Genomic DNA, 27,017 nt, shown 5'->3' with positions numbered 1-27,017 from the left:
GAAGACCCCATGCTCAGAAAAGCCCTGTGCTTTGTTCAGTGATTTTAGTAGTTGAACCAGTGTTTTGTGGGCAAAGTCCAATAGGACAGTGAGCATCAAGGGAGCAGGGGCTGTCTGCACATTCTGCACACGCTCAGCCATTCTGCGCTGCCTCATTCATACATGATGTTCATCATGGTGAATTCTGGGGGATGCACAATTCATGGGAGTCTGGTGAGTTTCAACATGAGAGGACGAGTAAGTGTGCTATGTCTGTGAGTAAGTGGGGAAGCTGGCAGCCCCAAGACGCCATGCTCGCCACTGGAACCAGAACTTCCTTCAAACTTAGCAAGAAGGCAAAGGGTTTTAAGAAACACAGATGACCACAGGAGCCTATTGCATCCTTTCTTCCTTGAATAATTCCCTGTATCAGCCAACTGTTTATGCTGAAAATGAAGACATACAAAGAGAGAGAAAGAAAGAGCAAACCACAGCTCTTTTTCTTGCAATCCTTCCTTACTCATGAGTAAGTCAAAGGGAGAGAATGTATCCAGAAATGAAATATAAAGTTATTTAAATCTTGTATATCATTTCCACTGTTTGGGTAAGGATGACGTACATATGTACGATCTATGAAATACCTAATTTTTGCTGATTGTGCATGCAAAGCAACTATTCTTATAGTTGCATTGCACAATACAAAGTGAATGGTAAAATTTGTGCTAAGTTTATATTTTTGTTTTTTATTTACTTGGAATAACATGAAATATCAAATAAAAACTAGTAGAAAAAGTCAAGAGGGGAATGGCAGAAGAAAGGACAGTTTTATACATTATCACCTTTAATGGCCCTTTGTTCTTGCTTTCCGAATAAGGGACCTGCATTTTCACTTTGCCCTGGGCCCTGCAAATTATGTAGCCATTAACATTCACCCTGATGTTATGAACTGGCACACAACTAGCAAGTGCTTCCAGCATTATTAACTTACAGCTTAAGTATTATATAGAGAACTTTGGAAATAGAACACCTTCTTTTGAAAATCCTAGTACAACTGCAAACTGAATTAATCTGCTCTCTGTTCTCCTCAATGTCTTCTCTCATTTTCCAACTGACTTCTTGGACACTTGACCAAAGTTCCTAATTCAAATTAATCCTTCTCAGAAGTCCCCCAGCTCTTAATTTAATTTGATTTCTAATTTAATTCAATTTTAATATTCCATTTGAAATGCCACTGCCCTCAAGGTCAAATACTCAGCTGGGGAAGAGAGAAAAGTCAGTGATAAAAGAAATTTAGTCTAAGGCGTGAATAATGAAAATAATTGATACTTTAGAGGGATATTAAGGTAAGCATATGTCCAAACTCATCAGATTGCATATATTGAGTATGTACAGCTTTTTGCAATCAGTCATACCTCAATAAAGCTGTTTTAAAAAAAGAACCACTTGTTAGGCCTAAATGACCTTAATAAGTAAGAAACAATATTTTAAAGGAAGAAAACTTCATATTACTTTCTGCTAAGAAGGCCCTTCTACCCTAATCCATTTGAAAGAATGAGCAGTTGCCTATTTCTGAACAATTGCACATTATTTCTTTAAAGATGACATAATGTGCACATAGTACCTTGCTGCCCAGCTGGTTTCCTGTCTTCAACTCTCCTCTCCCATCCATTCTCCAAGTAGCTGCCAGAGAGTCCTTCTAAAATACTATACAGTGTGAAACTGATCGGCTTAAACTCAATTGCTTGCAGGGTCTGATACAATCTCCTTGGTTAGGAAGTCAGTGCCCTTCATGATCTGGCCCTGAAACTCTGCTTTCCTTCTCTGATACTGTAAACTCCAACAGAACCAAACTGCTTTCTTGAACTCAACCTCCGGCTTTTGAATCATTGTCCATGGACCAAGCCTTTGAATCTTTGCTGGTCTCTTCTTTGCCCGGCAAACTCCTACTCATCCTTCATGACTCCACCAAAAATTAAGCCTCTTCTCTGCAGCCCTTTCTTCACTCTTTTCCTATTTATCTGTTTTTCTCAGTAAAATGAAAGCTCCCCATGGAATGAACCTGTGTTGTTCATCTGATATCTTTGGCACCTAAACTCAAGTTTGGTACATTGTAGGTACTATACAAATGTGGGTTGAATGTAAAAAAAAAATGAAGTAATGTGTACTGAAACATAACCAGGTATTTTCCAGTTAATTGAAAAGGGCCTTACAATCACGAAATACATAGGCTTATTTCATTTCTTTAAAGTTCACCAAAAAGAAAAGCACTTTAAAATATGTAGTTCTAGTTGGAAAGTTAGTCTCCATTCTCTTGTTTGTACTTTTTTTTGGTCTGCGTTCTTCTCTCTTATCCTTATATCTCAGTCCGCCTGTGGAAGCTTGGCAGCTTCAGGAATTTGGCTAAAGGACTCTGCTGAAATGTTAAGGTACTGCCTCCCACACCAACTCACTTCTTCGCAAATAAGATGATTTTGGGATCCTCCATGAACAGAAAGTGCATAATGACTCATTGTGATATCATAACTGTTGTCTTGTTACAAAAAGATTTACAATTTATTTACAACTAAGATATTGCACTATTTGGTAATATCTTACAATCTGTGTGCAGAAGAATAAAAATCCTTTTCCCTAAGGTAGAATTCTTGGCTAAAAGGAGGTTTATCAAACAAGCATTGGGATAAACTGGAGATTTTGATATTTGTTGTCAATCACTTATGTGGGAACTCTCCATGTCTTGCATTTGCAAGGCATTTTTTTCTTAAAATCTCTGAGAGGAAAATTCACTAGACCATTATAATCTGTTTGTCCCTACTGAACTCCCATTACTTTCTCTCCATCCACTGGGCTGACTGCCTTTCACATCTCTTTCAGTTTTTCCCCCTCTGTATAAGCTTAACTTCTGTTATAAGAAAAGCTACAATTTATTGAGTACATTCTATATGCCAGACTCTTTTGTAAGCATATTATTAATGCATCGATTATTTCATTTAAAATTCACAATAAGCCTAATGAGGTAGGTTCAATGATTATTACCATTTTGTTCAATGATTATTATCCCTCAGAAGACTGAGATGCAGAGATATTAAGAAACTCATCTTAACATTAGAGATGTTAAGAAATCAAAATATTACACCTGTAAGTGGATGTATCACTATACAGACCTAGGCAGTCTGGTCTCAATTTCACCTCTCAGTGTTTGCCTCAAGTCAAATGTGCAGATTTATTTTTTATGAATTAATTTCCCCCTTCTTATTTAATTCCTTAATATAAGCCTGTCTGTAAGGCTTTCAAAGTTTACCATGTTCTGGGAACTTTAAATACATTACTTCACTTAGATATTATTATCATTATCCCATTCTACAGATACCAAAATTGAGGCACTAAGAGATTACGTTACTTAGCCAATGAGATCTCACAGAAAATTCTGGAACCAAGATTTAAATCTAGTTCTTTTTGTCATTATGCTACATTGTACTCTTCTGTGTCAGATTTTGTTTTCCTTATTCTTTTTTTTAAATGGCTGAACAATACATTCCACAGTTTATTTATTTTTTCTTCAACTTTTAAGTTCCGGGGTACATGTGCAGGATGTGCAGGTTTGTTACATAGATAAACATGTGCCATGGTGGTTTGCTGCACAGATCAACCCACTACCTAGGTAGTAAGCCCAGTATCCATTAGCTATTCTTCCTGATGCTCTCCCTCCCCCCACCTTTCCCCAGGACAGACACCAGTGTGTGTTGTTTCCCCCACCAACCCCACGTGTCCATGTGTTCTCATCGTTCACCTCCCACTTATGAATGAAAACATGTGGTGTTTGGTTTTATGTTCCTGCATTAGTTTGCTGAGGATAATGCCTTCCAGCTCTATCCACGTCCCTGCAAAGGACATGATCTCATTTCTTTTCATGGCTGCATAGTATTCCATGGTATATATGTACCACATTTTCTTTATCCAGTCTACCATTGATGAGTATTTGGGTTGATTCCATGTCTTTGCTATTGTGAATAGTGCTGCAATGAACATAAGTTTTCCCTGTTCTTAAAAGTCAATTTTCTATGCCAAAGTATAGAAGAGCCTTATTTTTTAAAAAATCAGGTTGGTGACTAGTTCATTTGTTAGAGCCAAATTTTTAGCTGCCAAAGAGACCAAAATCTTACTTCCAAGCCTGTATATGCCAGTTGGCAATGCTGGTTCCACTGCCACAAAATGTAACTCTGTTCCCAGACAGCCACTTGGAAAATGCATGCTGCTAATCATGAAGCAGAGAATTACGTACCTTTAAAGGTTGATGGAAGTTTATTATGCCTCAGATCTAATATAATCATTTCATACATAAGAAAAGCACAGAGAGATTAAGTGGCACACCTAAGATGACACAGTAAATTCATAGCAAGCTTGGGACAGTCATTGAGATTTTCTGACACTAAATCTGAGGTCTTCATCCCATACAACAAAAGCAGTCTCTGCAGCCATTTTGTCATTGTGTCTTAAAAAAATGTATTCATACATTCAACAAATACTGAGTGGTTACCTGTGCCAGACAATGTTCTAGATGCTGGAGATAGAGTAGTAAACAAAAAAGAAAGATTCCTGCACCCCTGGAGCTTTACATCCTGGCATTGTAATGGCAGAATGGAACAAACTGTTACGGAAATAAGGATGATCCAAAGCGATAATGTCTCATAGGCAGAAGAGCTTATTAGTAGAGTTACAGTTTTGTGCATATACTCAAAAGCCTACTAGTTACATTGAAAGGATTATTGGTATCAATAAATAGGAATGGTGTGGGTTATGTGGTACCAATGGAGAGATGATAAGATAGGGTCTCTCTGCTCTCAGGGAGCTTAAGGATGAAGTATGTCATGTAGATTAAAGGAAATGTTTTACTTTCCAATTAAAATTTTTAAAGAAAATTTTGTCACATTAAAAATTATCTTTTACCCTAACAGATAAAAATCATTGTGTGCAGCTACTAATCCAAGTCAATTATAACTACAAGGAAGTAAATAATCTGAAATCCAAAAATTCCACCTAAATTTTCTGAGATTAATCCATTTGAAGTCTTTGAAAAGGTTCTATACCTGATTTTATATGACCATGTCCAGTGTCAGAGAAATAACTACAATAAAGTATTAAATTTGCCTGTAAGTCAACATATATCTTCTTCTTGCCAATAATTATTGTAATAAAGTGGCAAAATTGAGCTCCTGGTCACAAGGTGTGGTGACATGTGCTATTAGTCTGAATAGAAACAGCCACCCTAAAGCTATTCAATAATGGAAAACAGAAAGCTGTGCAATTTAAAGTGCTCTACTAAGCCTGTTCCTTAATTACAATATTTTGCAATGCCAGTGCACACCATTATCTGAAATAATCAGAGTTTTTTTTTTAAAAAAACATAATATCATTCTGTTTTGAGCTAGTCGCAAAGTACTCTTTGTTGTCTTCCATGATGTTAAATGCTTGAGTCTGACTCGCCCACTGCTAAGAGTGTTGAGTAGGTATAGCTGATATTCTGTCCCCATTGTAGGCCAGCACTAAGACATCTTTACTAATGTCCAGCAACAGAAAGACATCTAAACCCAAAATATAGTTTAATGTTACAAATTCATAACCACTCATCTTTGCTCATAAGCTTGTCTATGGGCTGAATTGCTGGACATATATCTTCTAATATACATATACCCACTCTTCAGTAGTGTACTTTTATCTTTAATGAATTCCTTATTCACTACTTTGGAAGGGCAATTATACACAACTTTACATTCAGAAAATATACTAAATGGTAACTGTGGGAGGAAAGTCTATGAGCTTAGCAATCATAGTTGAACAACGTTGTATATCTGTACGCACTACTATTCTTTACAGTGCCTTAGAAGGCCCAGTGAGGAAAAGGTGTTCCAGGTAGCAGAGTGAGCTAATCCACATGAAAGTGTGATAGGAACTGTAGAGTTCCCAAATAATGCAGTTTATTGTAACTTATTTTCATTAGTTCCCACATGGTTCACAATGGGGCACAGACCTGTAGAAGTAAATTGTGCACATACTTCCCACTGCCAATGTCATCACAATAAAATGTCTGCTAAAATAGAGGGCAATAATTCTGTTGATATAATAATTAGCTAAGACAGTCCATTCCAGAAGCAAAAACAGTGAACAGAAATGCTGGGAGCCTCTTTTTATTTCCTTTGCTTCCATCATGGATTGAAAGTTTGTAGGGCCATCTCTGGAAAATGCCGTGACAGAGAGTTACATTTTCTTCCATACTTTTCTGTGTCCCTTTTCTGTACCTCTCTTTTCCATTTTGATGTTTTCTTTTTCAGATATTATTATTCAAATTTCCCTTCATTAAAATTATAATTCTCCACAAGAAGTGGTCCAGCCCAAGAAGCCTCCTTGTCCCTGTAGATCTAAGATGCTCCTCCCTCACTGAGAGACATCCAGGGGCTTGGCCAGTGAAAATTCACTCAGCTCACTCATGTAGTACTAGCACGGGTGAGTGGAAACCCTGGCAGCACCAGATGAATCCAGCAGACCAAAATAGCAATGGAAAGCACTGAAAACTAAACTGCCATTGGAACCATGGCCCATAGAAGTAGGCCAGAACCTGCATGCTAAACCTAACAGTGTGAGTCCTCGCTAAAATCAAAAATTTAAACAAGACCCAGAGTCCCTAATTTAACGGATAAAAGGCCCAAGATACCATTAAAAAAAGAAAAATCACCTGTCATACAAAAATCAAGGAAACAACAACTTGAATGAGAAAGGACAATCAACTGACACCAATATTGAGATGAACCAGATGGTTAAATTATCTGATGGGTTTAAAACAGCTATCATAAGACTGTTTAAACGATCAGACACTGCCGGGGCTGGGTGTGGTGGCTCATGCCTGTAATCCCAGCACTTTGGGAGGCGAAGATGGGTGATCACCTGAGGTCAGGAGTTTGAGACCAGCCTGGCCAACATGGTGAAACCCCGTCCCTACTAAAAATACAAAAATTAGCTGGGTGTGGTCATGGGTGCCTGTAATCCCAGCTACTTGGGAGGCTGAGGCAGGAGAATTGCTTGAACCTGGGAGGCGAAGGTTGCAGTGAGCCAAGATCGCACCACTGCTCTCCAGCCTGGGCAGCAGAGAAAGACTCTGTCTCAAAAAAACAAAACAAAACAAAACAAAGCAACAACAACAACAACCAAAAACAAATGCAAGTGCTCTTGGAACAAATGAAAAAATAGAGAATTTCAGCAAAGAAACAGAAATTATAAAAAAGGACCAAATGGAAAGTCTAGAACTAAAAAATAGAAAAACATAATTATTTTTAAAAAAAGAACCTTGGTAGATGGACTCAAAAGCAGAGTGAAGATAACAGAACACAGAATCGATGAACCTAAGGATAGATGAATTGAATTCACACAATCTCATCAACAGAGGGAAAATACAATATTAACAAAATGAACAGAGTCTTCAGGGGCCTTTAGGAAGATTACAAAAATCCAAATTCATATCCTTAAAAAGAATGGAGAGAGGGTGGGGCTGAAAGAATATTCAAGGAAATAATGATTGAACACTTCCCAAATTTGGTGAAATACACATATTCACAGAGTCAAGAAAACTCCAAACAAGATAAACCCCAAAAAGTGTAGACTAATTAAAATTAAACTGAAAAGAAAGGCAGAGAAAATATTTTGAAAGGAGTCAGAGAAAAATAATGCCTATCTCTAGGGAGGCAGCAATTTGAATAACAGCAGATTTTGCATATAAAACAATGAAGGCCAGAAGAAAGTGGCAAAACGGTTTTCAAGTGATAAAACAAAAACATTGTCAACAGCAAATTCTACATTCAGCAAAACTGTTTTCAGGAAAGAAGAGAAAATAAAGGCATTCTTATGTAAAGGAAAATTAGAAAAGTCTGTCACTACCAAACCTAACTTTAAAACTTGGCTAAAGGAAGTTCTTCAAACAGAAAGAAAATAATAAAAGAATCTAGAAGCATAAGAAAAACAGGAACAAGTAAAAGAGCAGAAATATGGGTATATTGTGAGTTTCATAAAATATATTTGATGACTGAAAAAAATATTAAAATGCAATCTGATACTTAAGACAATCATATCTAAAAGTGGGGAAGGTAAAGAAACCTGAATGGAAGTGGGGCTCCCACACTTTACTTAAAAAGGTAAAATGCCGGTACCAGTAGACTGTGAAAAGTCACATATGCATATTGAAATATCCAGAGCAACCACTACAAAAACCATACAAAGAGATCCACTCAAAACCATTATAGAGAAAATATTTGCAAACATATGTCTGGTAAGGGACTAATATCCAAAATACAGAGAGAACATCAAGCTAGGTACAGTGACTCATGCTTGTAATCTTAACACTTTGGGACGCTAAGGTGAGAGGATGGCTTGAGGCCAGAAGTTCAAGACCAGCCCTGAACAATGTAGTGAGACCCTGTCTATATAAAAAATCAAAAAAATTAGCCAGGCATGGTGGCATGTGCCTGCAGTACTAGCCACTCAGGAGCCTGAGGTAGAAAGATCACTTGAGTTCAGGAATTTGAGGTTGCAGTGAGCTATGATCATGCCACTGCACTTCAGTCTGGGTAACAGAGTGAGATCCTGTATCTACAACAAACAAATAAACAATAACCACAAAATCCAATTAAATAATGAACAAAGGACTTGAATAGACACTACTCCAAAGAATATATACAAATGACCAATAGCACATGAAAAGATGCTCAATATCACTAAACACTAGGGAAATGAAAATCAAAACCACAATGAGTTACTATTTCATACCCATCAGGTTGGCTGTTATAAAATATATATATATATAAGATTATGAGTGTTGACAAGGATGTGAAGAAATTGGAACCTTTGTGCATTGCTGGTGGGAATGTAAAATAGTGCAGCTGCTATGGAGGCTGAGGCAGGAGAATTGCTTGAACATGGGAGACGAAGGTCGTTCCTCAACAAATTAAACAGAATTATCACATGATCTGGCAATTCCTCTTCTGGGTATATACCCAAGAATCGAAAGCATAGGCTTAAACAGATATTTGTATACTACTGTTCACAGCAGCATTAATTCACCATAGCCAAAAGGTAGAAACACCATCCACGTGTTCATGAACAGATAAATGAATGAACAATGTGGCATATGCATATGAAGAAATATTATCCAGCCTTATGAAATTCTGACACATGCTGCAACATGGATGAACTAAGTGAAATAAACCAAACACACAAAAAGATAAATATCGTATGTTTCCATTTATACAAGGTTCCTAAAATAGGCAAATTCAGAGAGACAAAAAGTAGAATAGTCATTAGCATGGGCTTGGAGGAGGAAATGTTCTTGCTTGTTGGATACAAAGTTTCAGTTTGGAATGATGAAAAATATCTGAAGATAGATAATGTTTGCATAATAATGTGAATGTACTTCATACCAGTGAATTGTACACTTAATGATGGTTAAAATGATAAACCTTACATTATGTATATTTTACCATAATAAATAGACAAATTTATTTATTACAAATTAATCAAGACAGACTCCAAAAAATGTTCAAATAACAGGAAAGCAAGTAAAGAGAAACAGAAAAAAGAACCAGAGGAAATAAACAAAACAAGTAATTAAATGGCCAACTTATATGCTGACATTTCAATAATTATCTTAAATATAAATTATCTAAATACACCAATTAAAAGATAATTATTGATAGAGTAAATAAAAACATGGCCCTACTATATGCTGTTGGGAAGAGATTTATTTCAAATTCAATAGAAAAAATATATCATGCAAACACTAATTAAAAAATAGGTGTGGCCATGTTAATGTCAGGTAAAGTAGACATCAGAACAAGAGAAATTACTAGAGAAAGAGAGGGACATGCCACTATCCTATATGTGAAGCAGAAACTGATAAAACTGCAAGGTGAAGTAGATCTATAATTATAGTTGGGGACTTCAACAACCTTCTCTTAGAAACCAGTAAAACTGCTAGCCAGGATATTAGCAAGTATATAGAAGAGCTGAACAACACAGTCAAATAACAGATTCTAACTGACATATGCAGAACTATATCCAACAACAGCAGAGTACATAAGTGATTTCAGTGATGTTGCTGGATACAAGACCAATAGACAAAGATCAATCATATTTCTACATACTAACAGTGAACATGTGGAAACAAATTGAAAACACAGTATAATTTCAAATGCAAAGAAAATGAAGTACTTAGGTACACAAAAATATATGTACAGAATCTGTATGTTGAACATTATAAAATTCTGATGAAGAAATAAAAGAAGATTGAAATAACTGGAAAGACATATTGCATTCATGGATTGGAAGACTCAACATACTAACGATATCACTTCTAGCCAAACTGATCTATAGGCTTAATGCAATTCCTATCAAAATCTTGTCAAGGTCCTATGTAGACATGGAGAAGCTTTTAAAAAAATGCATATGGAAATAAACAGGCGCTGGAATAGCTAAAATAATCTTGACAATGAAGTATAAAAATGGAGAACTCAATCTACTTATATTCAGGTTTGATAAGTAGCTGTAGTAATCAAGACAGTATGGTATTGGTGGAGAAACAGACATTCAATTCTATGAAACAGAACAGGAAACCCAGAAATAGGTCCTCAAAAATATGTTCAACTGGTTTTTGACAATGGCACAAAAGCAATTCAATGGAACAAGGGAATCTTTCAGCAAATATTGCTGAAGCAATTAACCATCTATAAGCAAAAAAGATGAACCTCAAACTAAACATCATGCCTCATACAAAATTTAACTCACAATTACATTCTAAGTACATTAAAAATGTTGTACAGTCACCACCACTATCTATATTCACAGCTTTTTCACCTTCCCAAACTAAAACTTTATACCCATTAAACCATGACTCCACATTCCCCGCTTCTCCCTAGTCCTTGGTAACCACTATTCTACTTTTCGTTTCTATTAATTTGTCTACTCTAGGGACCTCATAAAAGTGGAAACACAATATTTGTCCTCCTCTGACTAGTTTATTTCACTCAGAACAATGTCTTCAAGGTTCATCCATATTTAAACATGTATCAGAATTTCATTCAAGTAAATGATTAATTAATTTATTTTAAAGATGGGGGTCTTACTATGTTGGCCAGGCTGAACTCGAACCTCTGGGCTCAAGTGATCCTACCACCTCAGCCTTCCAAGTAGCTGGAACTACTGGTGTACACCACTATGTCTGGCTCTCATTTCTTTTAAAGGCAGGATAATATTCCTTTGTATGGATATATTTTGTTTATCCATTCATCTTCTTATAGACACATGGGTTGTTTCCACCTTTTGGCTATTGTGAATTAATATTGCTATGAGCATTAGCATACAAATATCTCTTTGAGTCTCTGCTTTTAGTTCTTTTGAGTATGTTTCTAGAGTGCAATTGCTGGATCATGCAGTAATTCTATGTGTAATTTTTTTTGAGGAAAAACCATATTGTTTTCCAATGAGGCTACACCATTTAAATTACCACTTGCAATGCACAAGACTTTGAATTTTCCAAATCCTTGTTAGTATTTGTTATATTCTGTTTTATATGTATAAACTAATGGGTGTGAAGTGGTATCTCACTATACCACTTATGGCCAAACTAATGGATGTGAAGTGGTACCTCACTGTCATTTTCTTAATGTATATTTCCCTAATTGAGGATAATAATTTTTTAAAAAGTAAAGTGTGAAAAGAACACAACTTGTACTACCCTTTATGATCAGAAAAGTAAATTATTTTGAATCTTATGTAATAAATGTCCATGTATTAGTTATACTCAAGGGAGATAACCTAACAAAATATATATGGCAAATTAGAAGTATCTGTTGGTTAAGTTGCTATCATTAACACATACTTTTTGTTAGAAATCTGCTTAAAAACATCCCAGCTCCCTCAATGCTCCAATCTCAACCATCATAGTAAAGTTTCATGTTTCCCAGTAGAATCAACTAGAGCTCAGCTTGCTGAAGTCCCAGGAGTATTTTCATTTCAAAGTGTTATTAATCAAAATAAATACATCTTTAACGTTCTACTTGTATAAATTATGCAACACTTGCATGGGCAGAGCACTGAGTCTAGTTCCAATCTGTGTTTCTCTTCTTCATAGTTGTGCCATTGTAAAGTAGTCACTTAACCCTTTATAAGACTCAGTTGTCTTAGGTAAAGAAAGCATGAGCTTAGGAATCAGAGCCTGAGTCAAATCCTTGCTCCATCATTCATAACTAAACTTTCAGAGTCTCAGGGCCCTTATTGTAAAATGTGAAAATAATCCACTCACTCTACATTACACTCAGCTCTGTCAGAATTAAATAAGGCAATGCAGTGAGGGATGGGCGGAGACAGACTGTTAGGGACTATTTAAAAGACACATGATGATGGAAGGTCGTTTCCACGATGATGGAAGGTTGTTTCCACCTTCCATCATCAAGTGATGATGGTTTAGAGGAAGCCAGTAGCAGAGCAGATAGGTAGGAATAGTAAGATTCTAAATATGTTTTCAATGCCAAGTCAACAGGATTTGCTTTTTTATTGAACGTTGGGCATGAAAGAGGAGTAGAGGAAGAATTCAAGATTTTTAGCTTTAGAATGGGATTGATGGAGTTCCATTTACTTTGATGAAGACTGAGGTTGAAAACTTTCCAGTGGTAGGTAAGCTCAAGTGTTAGGTCGGACATGTTAAATTTTAAAATGTCTATTAGACATCCTAATAAGGATGATAAGTAGGGAGGCCTGATTTATATTATGGAAAAATCCCTGAAGACAGGTGAGAATGGGGAGTGAGGTCAGATGAAAGCCACTGATATAATTTAAGCAAGAATACACTAGGGCCTGAAAAAAATTAGAGATTTAACGGAGTTTAGCAGAAACTGAGGATAAACTGGAGATGAGATACAAGAGATAGGGAAGACTCATGAATGACCCCAGGACATCTGACTTGGGACACTACATAAGAGTTACCACGGTGTGGGAGAAGCAGCAAATCTGAGTGGGGAAAAAGGAGTGAAGCTATCTATTAATAGCTTAATCTAATCTAATCTTTATATAATAATAATCTTACTTATTTAAATAAGAATAAAATTACTTATTGTCTTCCACAACAAAGGATAATTCCAGTTATTTTTCATAACTGAAAAAGAGTATTAGTGTTCATTTAGATTTTACCTTTATTTGTTTGTTTGCTTTTGATGGGGGTTATATACAAGTGGGAGAGGAGGACCAGCTTGAGAACCACATATGCATGTGTCTGTTCTTGCACCTCAGTGAACTCTGCTTTTTAACATATCAGAATTTTAAGGCTTAAATTTGCATGAGTATATGTGCTCATATATGTGTGTAAATATCATAAATAGGATATTATTCATATTTTTAAATCCTCCAGTAATCATTTTCTATATAGAATGAAAAAAACTTTTAACCAACAATACAAAGTCTGCATTTATTTGTCCATATAGATCACTAGTCTGAAAAGTACGATATAAATAATTTCTTAAAATCAACGTTAAATGGTGTTTTCTGCAAGCCAAATGCATAAGGCCTCTTTAATTGTTAAAGATAGAAAGTATTTTGCCGGGCGCGGTGGCTCACACCTGTAATCCCAGCACTTTGGGAGGCCACGGCAGGCAGATCATGAGGTCAGGAGATCGAGACCATCTTGACTAACATGGTAAAACCCCGTCTCTACTAAAAATACAAAAAATTAGCCCATCTCTACTAAAAATACAAAAAATCAGCCAGGCGTGGTGGCGGGCGCCTTTAGTCCCAGCTACTCGGGAGGCTGAGGCAGGAGAATGGCGTGAACTCGGGAGGCGGAGCTTGCAGTGAGCCGAGATCGCACCACTGCACTCCAACCTGGGTGACAGAGCGAGACTCCATCTCAAAAAAAAAAAAAAAAAAAGAAAAAAAAGAAAGTATTTTTAGGAGGCGAATTATTGAGATGAAAAGCCCACTCAGCAGTTGAAAATACATGATTTCAGGAAATGATTCAAAGTTATTTTCTAAAATAAATTTTATTATAGAAATGTCAAATTCACTCATAAACCTAGCTTTCAGTGTTCTCTAATATCGAAGAGCACAAATGTCATAGAAAAAATAATTACAAAATATGGTTATTATGTACTTCTAAGTAGTAAAATCTTGATTCCCCAGTATTAAGCCAACTTACATCCTTTTCACAAGTTCACTTCTGAGTGTATATTGGAAAAAAATTACAAACTGCGTCTTGTCCTGTTTAAATAGACTAGTGACTAAGCAACCAGGGCACAGAGCCTCCTGGATCTTTTTTTTCCAAAGATTTTTCCTTCTAGCACTTGAGATAAAGAAGATCAGATGGAAGATAATCATTATGATAATGAGTTTTTTCCATCCTTTTCAAAGAGTTTCAGATTTGGGTTTTGTAATTCTCTGAAATACTCAATAACATCATCATATTTCAGAGGCAAAGACAGCTGATTAGAAAGTTGATCCAGTGGTAGAGAACCTTTGCCTCAGATACATATGTCTTAATGTTCCTGTAAAAGTACAGCAGAAAACTGCATTTTTGGAGAATGAACCATAAATAGAAGTTATTGTGTTAATTTTGACAGCTGTCACTGAAGTTGACAGGATGTGGCCACCTCCAATTTGAAATAATTTTTCTGTTCAAGATAACTACATAAATGCCAATGTTCGTCCCTTTTAATTTCTCTGAGTCTCATGACTTAAGAGTCACATGTCTTGTACACAGGCAACTTTCTAAATATATCACCATTTAGTCTTGCATGTGCGTGAATACATGCATGATTCCTATACATACCACTTGAATTCTGAGTAAGTTTTCTCTTCTAAGGAGAGAAATGGTGGGATTCCTTTATATCTAATTCCAGTTATTTCAAAGCTGATCAACATTATTGAGCCTACCCATCAAATTAAAATAAAATAGAATGATTCAACATAGAAAAATGTCAACTGGTGAACATAAGGGTGCTGAAATAACCAATCATAGTTTGGCAAACACCCAAGCCATCCCCCATAGCAACAGAGCTGATGGCATAGCAACCGCAGCTGCTTCAACCCAGAAAAATTGGAAGAAATATTCTTGGAAAAAAAGCATAATCCATGTTAAAGTCAGACATGACATTTTTTCTGCAACAAAAGAAACTGTAAGCATGAATGTGTTAAACGATACAATTCCTTAGCAGCTGTAAATGCTCTAGTGCAGGCTGAAAGCCACTTTGATTACAATACTCAAGGCCAAGTGCTTTGAAGCTAAAACTTCCTAGGTTGTTCTTATCCAAACTGTTATGTTTCTTGCAATGTCAGAGAACAATCTTTTCTTCAACCATTTATTTTGCTACAATAGAAGGTTTTCCACAATTTTTTAAAAGGATCATTTGAGAGAAAGATTTACTGGTTAGAAATCCACATAATCAGTACTTGAGAAATATTAAAATCTAAAAGGAAATATATTGATTAAAGTGGTGATGATGTCATCCTGAGGGATCCAGGAAGCATGAGGATGAAACATTAGCTGGAAGAACCAAGAGCCTAATAATATTTGGATGTACCCTCATAGTAGTTTGACCTGTAGGGAATTCAAGTTTTTCTGCAGAGCCCCAATCTCAGGATTTAGCTAGATATATAGACTTTCTTTAATATTCCATGCTGGTTTTTCTAGAAGCCCATACAATTACAATCAGTCAAGGTAGACTTCTGAACTTGTTGCTGAAGGCTGAAAGGTGGGGTCAAATTCTTTATGATCAGTAGAGACGACGTAACCATACAATGCCTCTCTCCTCAGGGATATTAGACATTTGCTTTATTAAGTGTAGAAAGTGGGATGATGTTCAACTGATTTCAGACATTGGTTATTTTAATCAACTCATTTCTCATGGTTTCTATTTGAAAATTTAAAAAAATCCTAGGCTCTACTTATTAAAATTCAAGGTTTTGGACTTCACATGGGAAGCATGACACTGCAGCCTAGCCCAATAGTAGACTGCAAAGTCTCAGTAAAAAGGAGGAAGAGAAATGCATATATGAATCCAGCCAGACTCTGAGCCAGGGAAACCTTCCGTGATTTGGTGAAAAATAAGACAGTGAAGTAAACAGACCTGATGGAAGCTCAATATATGTAATGGCTGCTGAGAGCTTGTCCCCTGACAAAGGGGCAATTTCAAATATGTGGTCCTTTTCCTCCTTTGACCCATTATTGCACCCGGTTGGATCCACTCATGGTTTCTACCTGGCTCTCGGGACATCTCCAGTTCCTTTATCCTCAGAGGAATGACCTGTATCACTATTTACATAAGTTCCACCTTCTGCACCCCTACCTGGCCTCCCTTTCCCTCACCTCCCACACTAAAAATTAAACATCAGTGATTCTCCTTGACCTAGGATTCACTCAACCTCCACCCTCTTTCTCCAGTTTTCTGGAATGCTAATTCGACATTTTATTCAGTGCTTCAGGGCATTAGTCCTAGGCGCCTGGGAATATTCCCCAAACACAGCACTCCCAATTACCTGAATTCTAACCACACCGAATCCCAACCCAGAGGCCCAAGAAGGAGCTTCCCATCTGTGGTAGAATTCCAGTCCTTAAGTCAGGGGATAACACCTGCCCTGAGCTGCCTGTGGACATACTGACTAATTTCATTGTTTTTATTTTATTTTATTTTATTTTTTATTATTATTTTTTCGAGACGGAGTCTTGCTCTGTCGCCCAGGCTGGAATACAGTGGCACGATCTCGGCTCGCTGCAACCTCCGCCCCCCGGGTTCAAGCAATTCTCCTGCCTCAGTCTCCCAAGTAGCTGGGATTACAGGCACCCACCACCACACCTGGCTAATTTTTGTATTTTTAGTAGAGTTGGGGTTTCACCATCTTGGTCAGGCTGGTCTTGAACTCCTGATCTCATGATCCACCCTCCTCGGCCTCCCAAAGTGCTGGGATTACAGGCATGAGCCACCGCACCCAACCTTATTTTACTTTACTTTATTTTATTTTACTTTAAGTTCTGGGATACAAGGGCAGAACATGCTGGTTTGTTACATAGGTATACATGTGCCATGATGGTTTGCTGCATCTATTGACCTGTCCTCTAAGTTTCCTCACCCGCCACCCCTCAACTGGCCCTGGTGTGTGTGTTGTTCCCCTCCCTGTGTCCATGTGTTCTCATTGTTCAACTCTCACTTATGAGTAAGAACATGCAGTGTTTGGTTTTCTGTTTTGTGTTGGTTTGCTGAGGATGATGGCTTCCAGCTTCATCCATGTCCCTGCAAAGGACATGATCTCATTTTTTTATGGCTCTGTAGTTTTCCACGGTGTATATGTACCACATTTTCTTTATCCAGTCTATCACAATGGTTGAACTAATTTACATTCTCACCAACAGTGTAAAAGCATTCCTATTTCTCCACAGCCTCACCAGCATCTATTATTTCTTGATTTTTTAATAGCTGCCATTCTGACTGGTGTGAGATGGTATCTCATTGAGGTTTTGATTTGCATTTCTCTAATGACCAGTGATGATGAGCTTTTTTTCATACGTTTCTTGGACACAATGTCTTCTTTTGAGAAGTGTCTGTTCATATCCTTTGCCCCCTTTTTGATGGGGTTGTTTTTTTTCTTGGAAATTTGTTTAGATTCCTTGTAAATTCTGGATATTAGACCTTTGTCAGATGGGTAGATTGCAAAAATTTTCTCCCATTCTGTAGGTTGTCTGTTGATCTGATGATAGTTTCTTTTGCTGTGCAGAAGCTCTTCAGTTTAATTAGATCCCATTTGTCAATTTTGACATTTGTTGCAATTCCTTTTGGCATTTATGTCATGAAATCTTTGCCCGTGCCCATGTCCTGAATGGTATTGCCTAGGTTTTTTTCTAGGGTTTTTATGGTTTTTGCTATTACATTTAAGTCTTTAATCCATCTTGAGTTAATTTTTGTATAACGTGTAAGGAAGGGGTCCAGTTTCAGTTTTATGCATATGACTTGCCAGTTTTCCCAGCACCATTTATTGAATAGGAGATCCTTTCCCCATTGCTTGTTTTTGTCAGGTTTGTCAAAGATCGGATGTTTATAGATGTGTGGTGTTATTTCTGAGGCCTCTGTTCTGTTCCATTGGTCTATATGTCTTTTTTGATACTATGCTTAAAACAGTACCATGCTGTTTTGGTTACTGTAACCTTGTAGTATAATTTGAAGTTGGGTAGTGTGATGCCTCTAGCTTTGTTCTTTTTGCTTAGGATTGTCTTGGCTGTATGGGGTGTTCTTTGATTCCATATGAAATTTAAAGTAGTTTTCTCTAATTCTGCAAAGAAAGTCAGTGGTAGGTTGATTGTAATAGTATTTAATCTATAAATTACTTTGGGCAGTATGGCCATTTTCATGATATTGATTCTTCTTATCCATGAGAATGGAATGTTTTTCCATTTGTTGGTGTCCTCTCTTATTTCCTTGAGCAGTGGTTTATAGTTCTCCTTGGAGAGGTCCTTCACATCCCTTGCTAGCTTGGTATTTTATTCTCTTTATAGTGATTCACGCTGATTAATTTCATCAGTCCCTTCATATAGGTCAGAAGTTTACCCTTTTCTCACTACATGTTGTAAATGGACAGTGACTAATCATCATTTCCAAGTGAATGACTTCCAAATCTCTGTGTCTAGTGTTCCAGCCCTTCATTTCCAGATATTTATTGTATATCCTCTTCACTAGTCATACAGCACCTCCACACATCTAAAACCAAGTTTATTTCTATTTCAAACCAGCAGCCATTCATGTGGTGTATATTTTTAATGGACCAACCATTCATATTATGTGAGTTCAAAGCCCCAGAGCTAACTCCTACTTCTTAAGCTACCCTATCTGCTCCATCTAGGAGGAGCCTTCTTCATTTCCACTGGTGTTACCCTTATTCAGATCTTTCTTATAATCTCCTGCAACACTACAGAAGTCTCCTTTCCCCTCCTTCCCAGCTCTGCCCCGTTTTTAGCCTACAGGTTGCTGATATTAATACTATTACTAATGCATAGCACTGGTCAAGCTCTTGGTCATTTATGTCAACTTGGTGAAGTCTAGAAACTACTTTTCCTGGAATCCTCTGCTTCTCTATTGTTCTGAGTTAAGTTGGCCAAGACAGGACTTTGTGTGAGAATTGGAAGAAGGAATGGAGCGGATGCCATTGTTCATGGAAGTTTATCATGGTAAATGATGGTGATAAAAGATGCAGAGGTGCCCGTCAGGATCCAGCTTGTTCTTGCTCTCACGCACTGTGTGCCCAGCATATTTTCCTACCTGCTGGCCCCAACATCAGCCCCAGGCTCACAGCTGGATCTTGGATGCAGACCCTCAGAGACAGGTGCTGCCCCAGGTCAGCAGCTTCACCAGGATTGGCAGTTCCATCCATCTTTCTGAACTTGTCACTGAAGGCATAGAGGTGGGTCGAGCTCCTCTTTAACAGACACATGCCAGTGGCAGATTGTGCAAGGCTCCCTGGGTTCCTTGCAGGCTACACCCTAATGTGGTCTAGCTAGTGACTGTTTGATTCTTCAGTATATGCCCCTTGCAAATCTTCCCTTTCTCACTTTGTCCCACAATTGTGCAGAGTGGAATTCTCATATTAAATACTTGATTTATGCAACACTTAGAGTGGCTGTTTTCATGATTAAAACTTGACTAATACATATGCCTTGACTTTGTTTGAACACACACACACACACACACACACACATCCTTGGCTTGCTGCTGCTTCCAAGTTTGGTTTCAACTCTTTAGTTAGAGACTCTGGTTCTTTTTTTTTTTTAATTTTTATTTTAGGTTCAGGGATGCATTTGCAGGTTTGTTATATAGGTAAGTTGCATGTCATAAGTGTTTGGTGTACAGATAATTTCATCACCTAGGTAATAAGCATAGCACCAATAGATAGTTTTTCCATCCTTACCTTCCTCCCTCCATCCATCCTCATGTAGGCCCTGGTGTCTGCTGTTCCCTTCTTTGTGTCTATGTATACTCCATGTGTTGCTCCCACTTATAAGTGAGAACACACAGTATTTGTTTTTTTGTTACTGTGTTAGTTTGCTTAGGATAAGGGCCTCTAGCTTCATCCACTTTGCTGCAAAGGACATTATCTTGTTCTTTTCTATGGCTGTGTAGTATTCCGTCATGAATATGTACCACATTTTCTTCATCCAGTCCTACCATTGATGAGCATTTAGGTTGATTCCAAGTCTTTGCTATTGTGAATAGTGCTGCAATAAACATACAGGTGCATGTGTCTTTATGGAGACTAATTATTTTACCTTTAACTTTCCAGACATACATCCCTACCACTTCCATTCAAACCCTCATCCAATCCTATTCCATTCAAATCCTATTCTTTCTATTCAAATCCACACCATCCACACCACTTCCACTCAAATCTTTATTGAATTCCATTCAAGTATTATCTACTTCTGAGATTCAGACTATCCCACTATGGGGTCTTACTCTCTCTTCCTTATCTCTACCTGTAGAAATCCTAAGGGTCCTGGAATAAACACACAGACACACACACACACACACACACACATTAGAGATAGGGGTCTCCATATGTTGCCCAAGCTGAACTCAAACTTCTCAGCCTAAGGGATCCTCCTGCCTCGGCCTCCCTAGATGGAACTATAAGCACACACCACTATATATATATTTTTTTTTATCTCTGCTTACTTGATTCTAAAACATGTTTTAGAACACATCATAGTTTGTTTTATAATTTTTTGCATACTTTTCTTAGTTTCCAGTATGAATAATCTTAAGGTCAGACACTAAACCTTATTTATCTTTGTGTATCTCATAGTGACTAGTATGGTGCTTCAGAAATAGAATAAGGTGCTCTTTAAATGTCTGTTTAGTATATGGTTCAGTAAATATTTTTTCATACCCATTTCTTTGCATATTAACCAATGACACTCACTAGAGTTTAGAATGATATTATTTTATACTGACTGTAAAGGACATGCTTTTTATAGTCATATTTTATATTATGAAAACATTCCAAGAGCTTTTTCCAAGAATCTTAAAATATACAGAGCTTGATAAATCTCATGTAACTTAAATAATAAATAGTAAGTATATATTAAGGTCAATGTATTTTCATATTACATTTTAGAGTATGAACACATTGTTATAAAGAGTATGCAATATAGAAATGTCTAAACTAATATCTACTGAAAATGATTACATACATGATGCTAGATTATCTTGAAATAGAACTTTATTCATAACATTTTTATTTATAATAAACCCACCCATTGCAAGGAAAATTATGTGTTTAGTGTAAAAATCACAGTATGCTAGGAACATGATTCCTATCCTAAAACAATAAAACATTTACATGTTGAGAGCAATTTGTGTAAAGGTAGCTCCTTCGCAGGACAACAAAGCAGAGATTAAAATGCAACTCTGCCCTTTAAGCTTAAGACAAAGAAATACGGTTTTTATTTATTGGATAAGTCTGTACCTCTTTTTTTTTGTAACCTTCAAACTGATGAGGATTATGAAACATCAAAATGTCACCACGTGATAAGTGAAAGTCACCATTGTTCATAGGAATCATCTGAGAGTGCCCTGCATTCTGCTAAATGACACCGGCAACTGTAACAGCTGTCAAAAGTAAAGGCCCTAATGATGCTCACAGGCAGAAATGCTCCCTATTCAATAAAATAGAGCTAGTTTCTGCTTACGTTTAAGTTCCTAACTTAAGACCATTTCCTTTCAACATTAAAATAGTCATGATGCCTTTTGTTATTATTGTTCTTATTGATTCAGTGCCTATTGAGTACCAGGTACTGTGATAAGTGTCTTATTAATTATAAGACATACTATCATCATTCTATGAGATGAGGAAACAGAGACACAGAGTAACTTATTCAAGGTCACACAGCTGGTTATGAGAAGTATGTTAGCCTAGACTCTCACATTTAGACCCAAATTGTAGCCTCTTAAAGCCTCACACATATCCTTTGTGCTTTAGTGTCTCAATAAGTTTATTTGTAATAAAATGAAAAAGAAAGCTCTTTCTCCTATTTTAAGTACATGAATCCTAGAATCAAAACTCCTGGCAATTTGAAATCTTCTCCCAGTAACCTCACTCAACACATATCGAGCCATTAAATCTCGGCTGAGTCCCTTGGGGAAGGCACTTTACCTCTCTGATCTTCAGTGTCTGTATTTTTCAAATTGGGCATAATGGCATTAACTTTATCAGTTCTTTTGGGGTGAGTGAAAGTCATTTATATTGCCCTGGATACATGGTAGTCCTTATAAATAAGTCTTCTATTCTGAGCTAAGGAATTTGGACTTTACTGACAGGCAATGGAAATCCTCAAATAACACAGCAACATGGATCTCCCTCGTGATCTCCCTCTCTTCACAATCATGTGTGCATCAAAGATGAATTTTCTTTGAACACAACTTACACTTTTCATAATACAACTCTCTCCCTTTGTAGTTGAAAGGGCTTATCAGGTTTCCTACTTCACACAGAATGAAACAGAAGTGTTCCCGTTTGGATTGTTCCCCAGCACTCCTGACACTAGTGTTTGGCTTCAGTTACACTCATCCAGCAGAGTCCCACAAAGGAGGGTGACTAACTCATCTGGGTTTGTCTGGGACTTTACTACTTTTACTCAGTCCCAAACAAAATGGGAGAGGTGGCCAGTCACCCCAAAGACATTACACTTTCCCAAATTTCCACACATTTGACACTGCCCTTTGTGTTGCTCTATCAGGAACTGCACATCTTGCAAGGCTTAATTTAGAGCCAATACCATCATCACCTGGGGTAACTGGAGCAGGTGGCACCAATGAGAGAATTATTATTGAGTTTAATAAACTGGGATCTGATGTTGAAGGTTTTTAAAAAGTAGTTTGAAATAAATATTAAATACAAAAAGTTTCAATACTAGTACAAAGAAAATGCATACAACTTTTACCCAGGCTCACCTAGTATTAACATTTCACCACTTTGCTCTATCATTTGTGTTCCGTTTCTCACACACATATAATATTCTTTAGATGGGGAAGGTTTACAAAATTTTATCATAGCATAGAGATATGCTCAGAGGTAGGGAAAATCACTTCTAACCAGGAGGAAATAATGGAGAAACTGGCTTTCAGTAAAGATTTGCTGGGAAGTCAAATGTTCAGAGCTCTGCTTGTGGAAGATGACAACTACAAGAGTGTCCAGTGAGATCTAGAAAGAAGGCCAGGCTGGAGACAGAGGGATCAGTCAGGAAACTGCTCAGAGGTCCAGGCACCAAGGACTTCTACTAATGGACAGAGATACTGATGGGTTTGAGCAAAAATAAAATAATATTCTTTTAGTGCCCAAGTTAGATAAGAGTGTCTCACATTTTCTTGACTATTTGACCTAACTTAATAAGGTGATTTACGTCTAGGATTTTTCACATCTCTTTTATAAAATAGAGTCCTTTGATCACATCCATCTTCTCATCTTGGTTGTTTATAAATGAAATGTTAAAATGAAAGATTATGGGAAGAATTAGACTCCTGTTATTTCATGTGATGAACTCATTTCTTGGCAGAGTTACATTGGATGAGTTAAGATGTAACTGAAAATATGCTTCCCTCCTGAAACTTGGAATCTTGCTTTTAATTATCATTGAAATGTCACCAGAGATACATTTAAACGGTTTTTGATAAGACATGGACTAACAAACCGAATCCAACTGCTACAGGGACATTTTTAAATTTCACAGGTGGTTGAAATATGTACTGCGGCAGTATAAAGGAGAAAATGCAGCAGGAGTTACCCGTGATAGGAGTCAATACCTCTGTGAACAAGGAGAAGCACTACTATCTTGGTTGAAAACACTCTTATTCGTAACAAAACCGAAAGCTCCTGCGTCTGATCTTTTAATAGACTTTCAAGGACACATTTTCAAGTAAGTACCACTATATCTGGATGACAATCAACCTTTAATTTCTTTCCTTTATTGTTCCTTTAAGTGTCTTTGGATTTCTTCTTTTTTTTTTTAAAGTGTCTGGTATTTTGATATTCTCACTTCTCACATGGGCTGTATTTACGTATGGTACTCATCAACAAACACATCTACAGCTTTTGGTAGATAATGTTTTGTTTGCTCCAAAAAAAGAAATTAGGGGAGCCCTTACTGAGAAAGTAATAACAGTACTACTAATAAATATGGGAGCTGTTTTCTTCCATTAGAAGAAACACCAGTAGCAACATATGTATTCCAATCTGTAGCACTAAGTGCACTCAATTAAAGAGAAGATGATGGCGATTTGCAGATCCCTCTGCTCCAGCCTATTTTTCAGTTGGCATGGTGGGGACTGGCTAGGGAGACCATACCCATTTCTTTCCAAAGCAGGAGTCGGGAAAGACTTGCTGGTAGCTTGAAGCTAGCCATGGAAAAAGTGCATGCACTGCAGAAATTGGCAAATATTACCAACCTTTTTTCTGACAGCAGGTATGGGAAACCAGAATACGCTACACCCAAATGTGCCTCTTTGGCAGAAGTCTGATTGGGCTGAAGGAATTAAGAACAAGCAGAAGCAGGAAGGCTCTTTGCCCTCTATTTGCCTAAAATTGGGATGTAAATTTACAAAGACAAAAGCTATTTCACCTCCCCTCTCTGAAAGAACAAAGGTTAACCACTGAAGAGAGCTTTTCACCCTTACGGACCGGAAGATGGCACCAGAGGAAACTCCGTTAGCAAGCTTTGCAAACCAGCCTTTCTCTGCCAGTTATTTTCCTTCCCCCACCTTGTGGCCCCTAGAGATACAAAGTCTTTTTATTTTTATTTTTTTGTCTTGTCACTTCTCTAAGCATTGACTGTTCTTTTTAGAAGATCCCACATAAGTTGGAATTCAAGCCACCTCTTTGAAAATTACTCATTCCCTAGGTATCTTCCATGCGTGTATTAAATAAACATATTAATAAACTTCTGTTTGTTTTTCTCTTTTTAAAGTGTCTTTTGCTATGGGGTCCATTCCAACTTAAAACTTATCAGGGTTGAGATAATAATTATTCTTCTTCCCCTACACTGGTTATTAAATGTTACCACCACACTAGCACCTACAAGGGATAGTTGGGTTTTAGAAATGCTGGACCATGGACAGGTAGAATCAAGTGAAATAATAATGTGCTGCCCTTAATGAAGCTGTTGTCTGTCAATAGTTGATAACACTGAATTCACTTCATAAGGGTAGAGAGGAAGAAAACAATGTTTGCAGGAGATGGTGAACAAGGAAGGAACATATTTCAGATAAGGGTAATCATAGTTGGGCTCCTTAAAATGGCAATTATAAACATGTCCCTATTATTTCAAAGGTAGGCCAATGACTGATGGTTACAGAAACATGAGCTACCAAAACAGACCATTAGAAAAGAAAAGAAAAAATATGTGAACAAAACAGCTTTTTAGGAAGAAAATACATTAAATCAAATTCTTGGCATTTTGAATATGCAAGAAAATTAAATATACAAGTCATACTGAAAACTGTCAGTCCTTTTTGTGCATAACTTGATGACTACCAGGCAAACAATTTTCCCTAATTGAGATTTAAGAAAAATAGACAAGTTTAACTCTAGTGCAAACTAAAATGACTTAACTGACCATGTGAGAGGCTAACCGAAGAAATAAGAAATATTTGGAAAGAAGAGGGATATACCAGGATTTCATAGATTACATGAGAAGAAGCAGACTAAAGGGAACATTTCATTGTATATTATTTCTCTATATATATGTCTATCAAAAGTAGGCATTTCAAAAAATCAAAAAATTATTTGAAGGTACAAGCCACTTTATTGACAAAATTACCTTATGCACTGTAATTTAACTTTCTTAAACTTTTGACCTTGTTTCTTGACCTTTGTACATTTTCCTTTTCTTTTTTAAATTATGTGGCTCCTTTGAGTCGTCCATTTCCTCTTTCCTCTGGAAAGGGAAGAGTCATGGATTCCAACCTTTCTGCTAGAAGCTACGAAGAATTAATTGCCATGTAGGTTTCCTTGGAAGACGTCAGATAATCTTTACCTGGGTTTCATGCACAATCATTTCTTTAACAAGACTGAGCATTAGTCATACCTATAAATTAATTCTCCCTCTTGGTCTAAAACTAACATCTGAAAATACTGTGCTTTTCCTTCACATCAAATATGGCCTAAGTAGCCTTTTCATTTTATTTTTCCAGAAAGCTTTCCCAGTAAAAAGACAGACCTGAGGGTATTTTCTCATCTTGTTGCAGAGACTGATGGTACAGAATGTGCATAATGCCCACGCAGGAAAGTTAATAATATTCTACAAGCAGTCTATTTTTAGATTAATAGAGCCAGTTTACGCAAAGCAAATCTGTACTGCAGAAAGAAGAGCGTTAAATATTTGAAAAAATTCTGGATAAACTTTAAGAAAAAAGGTAACATTTTCTTTTCCTACATTGGGTCTAACATAATTAAATGAATTCAAAGGCTTAGCCACTTTTGCAAAGGCTTAATTGCTTGTATTGATCGTGACCTAAATTTGCTTCTGCACAGTTTATAGAGCTACATTTGGCACTGGAACCAAAACCCCTTGGGACGAAAAGCCATAGCCATCCTGACATTACCAAATGGTAGAATAATTATTTACATTTATTAACATGGAGATAAAGATCATTTTGTTGGTTGACCAGATAACTAGGTCTTTCCTGGCTAATGCTGCATTAAAATACATAGTCTCAACAGTCAAGAATTCTCCTATTGGGCTTTGGTAGACCATAATTTTAGTTAACTCAGGGAAGAAAAATCCCTCAGTGTAAACACTGGGTCATTATTTTAAATCTATTCAATAAATCGGTATCGTACATAACCCTCACAGACATGCCGATTTCGTTCAATGGTATTTCTAATCACCGATAAGCCTATATAGAGAGTAAACACACTACCCAGGATCCTACTACTTGGATAAAAAGCCAATATCACCCTGCCTTTTCTTCTTTTAAGATAAA

At 36.9% G+C, this 27,017-nt stretch overlaps 1 protein-coding gene and 1 long non-coding RNA gene across 16 annotated transcripts in view; one reads left to right on the top strand and one right to left on the bottom strand.

Annotated features, from left to right (window-relative positions):
- The window catches only part of DLGAP1 (DLG associated protein 1), a 961,850-nt gene that overhangs the window by 665,626 nt on the left and 269,207 nt on the right, over window positions 1-27,017 (bottom strand). The window lies entirely within an intron of this gene.
- On the top strand, window positions 23,276-24,977 carry LOC117976847 (uncharacterized). 2 transcript variants are annotated; one of them, XR_004667648.3, is made up of 2 exons: window positions 23,276-23,953; window positions 24,500-24,977. It is a non-coding gene; the product is annotated as an uncharacterized LOC117976847 (long non-coding RNA). The 2 variants fall into 2 exon arrangements; XR_010110116.1 differs by having other exon boundaries at window positions 24,497-24,977.

The sequence above is a fragment of the Pan paniscus genome, chromosome 17, assembly GCF_029289425.2.
Source record: "Pan paniscus chromosome 17, NHGRI_mPanPan1-v2.0_pri, whole genome shotgun sequence".
NCBI classification, from domain to species: Eukaryota; Metazoa; Chordata; class Mammalia; order Primates; family Hominidae; genus Pan; species Pan paniscus.
The sequence above is the reverse complement of the archived record's forward strand: the minus strand, read 5'-3'. Positions and strand labels throughout refer to the sequence as shown.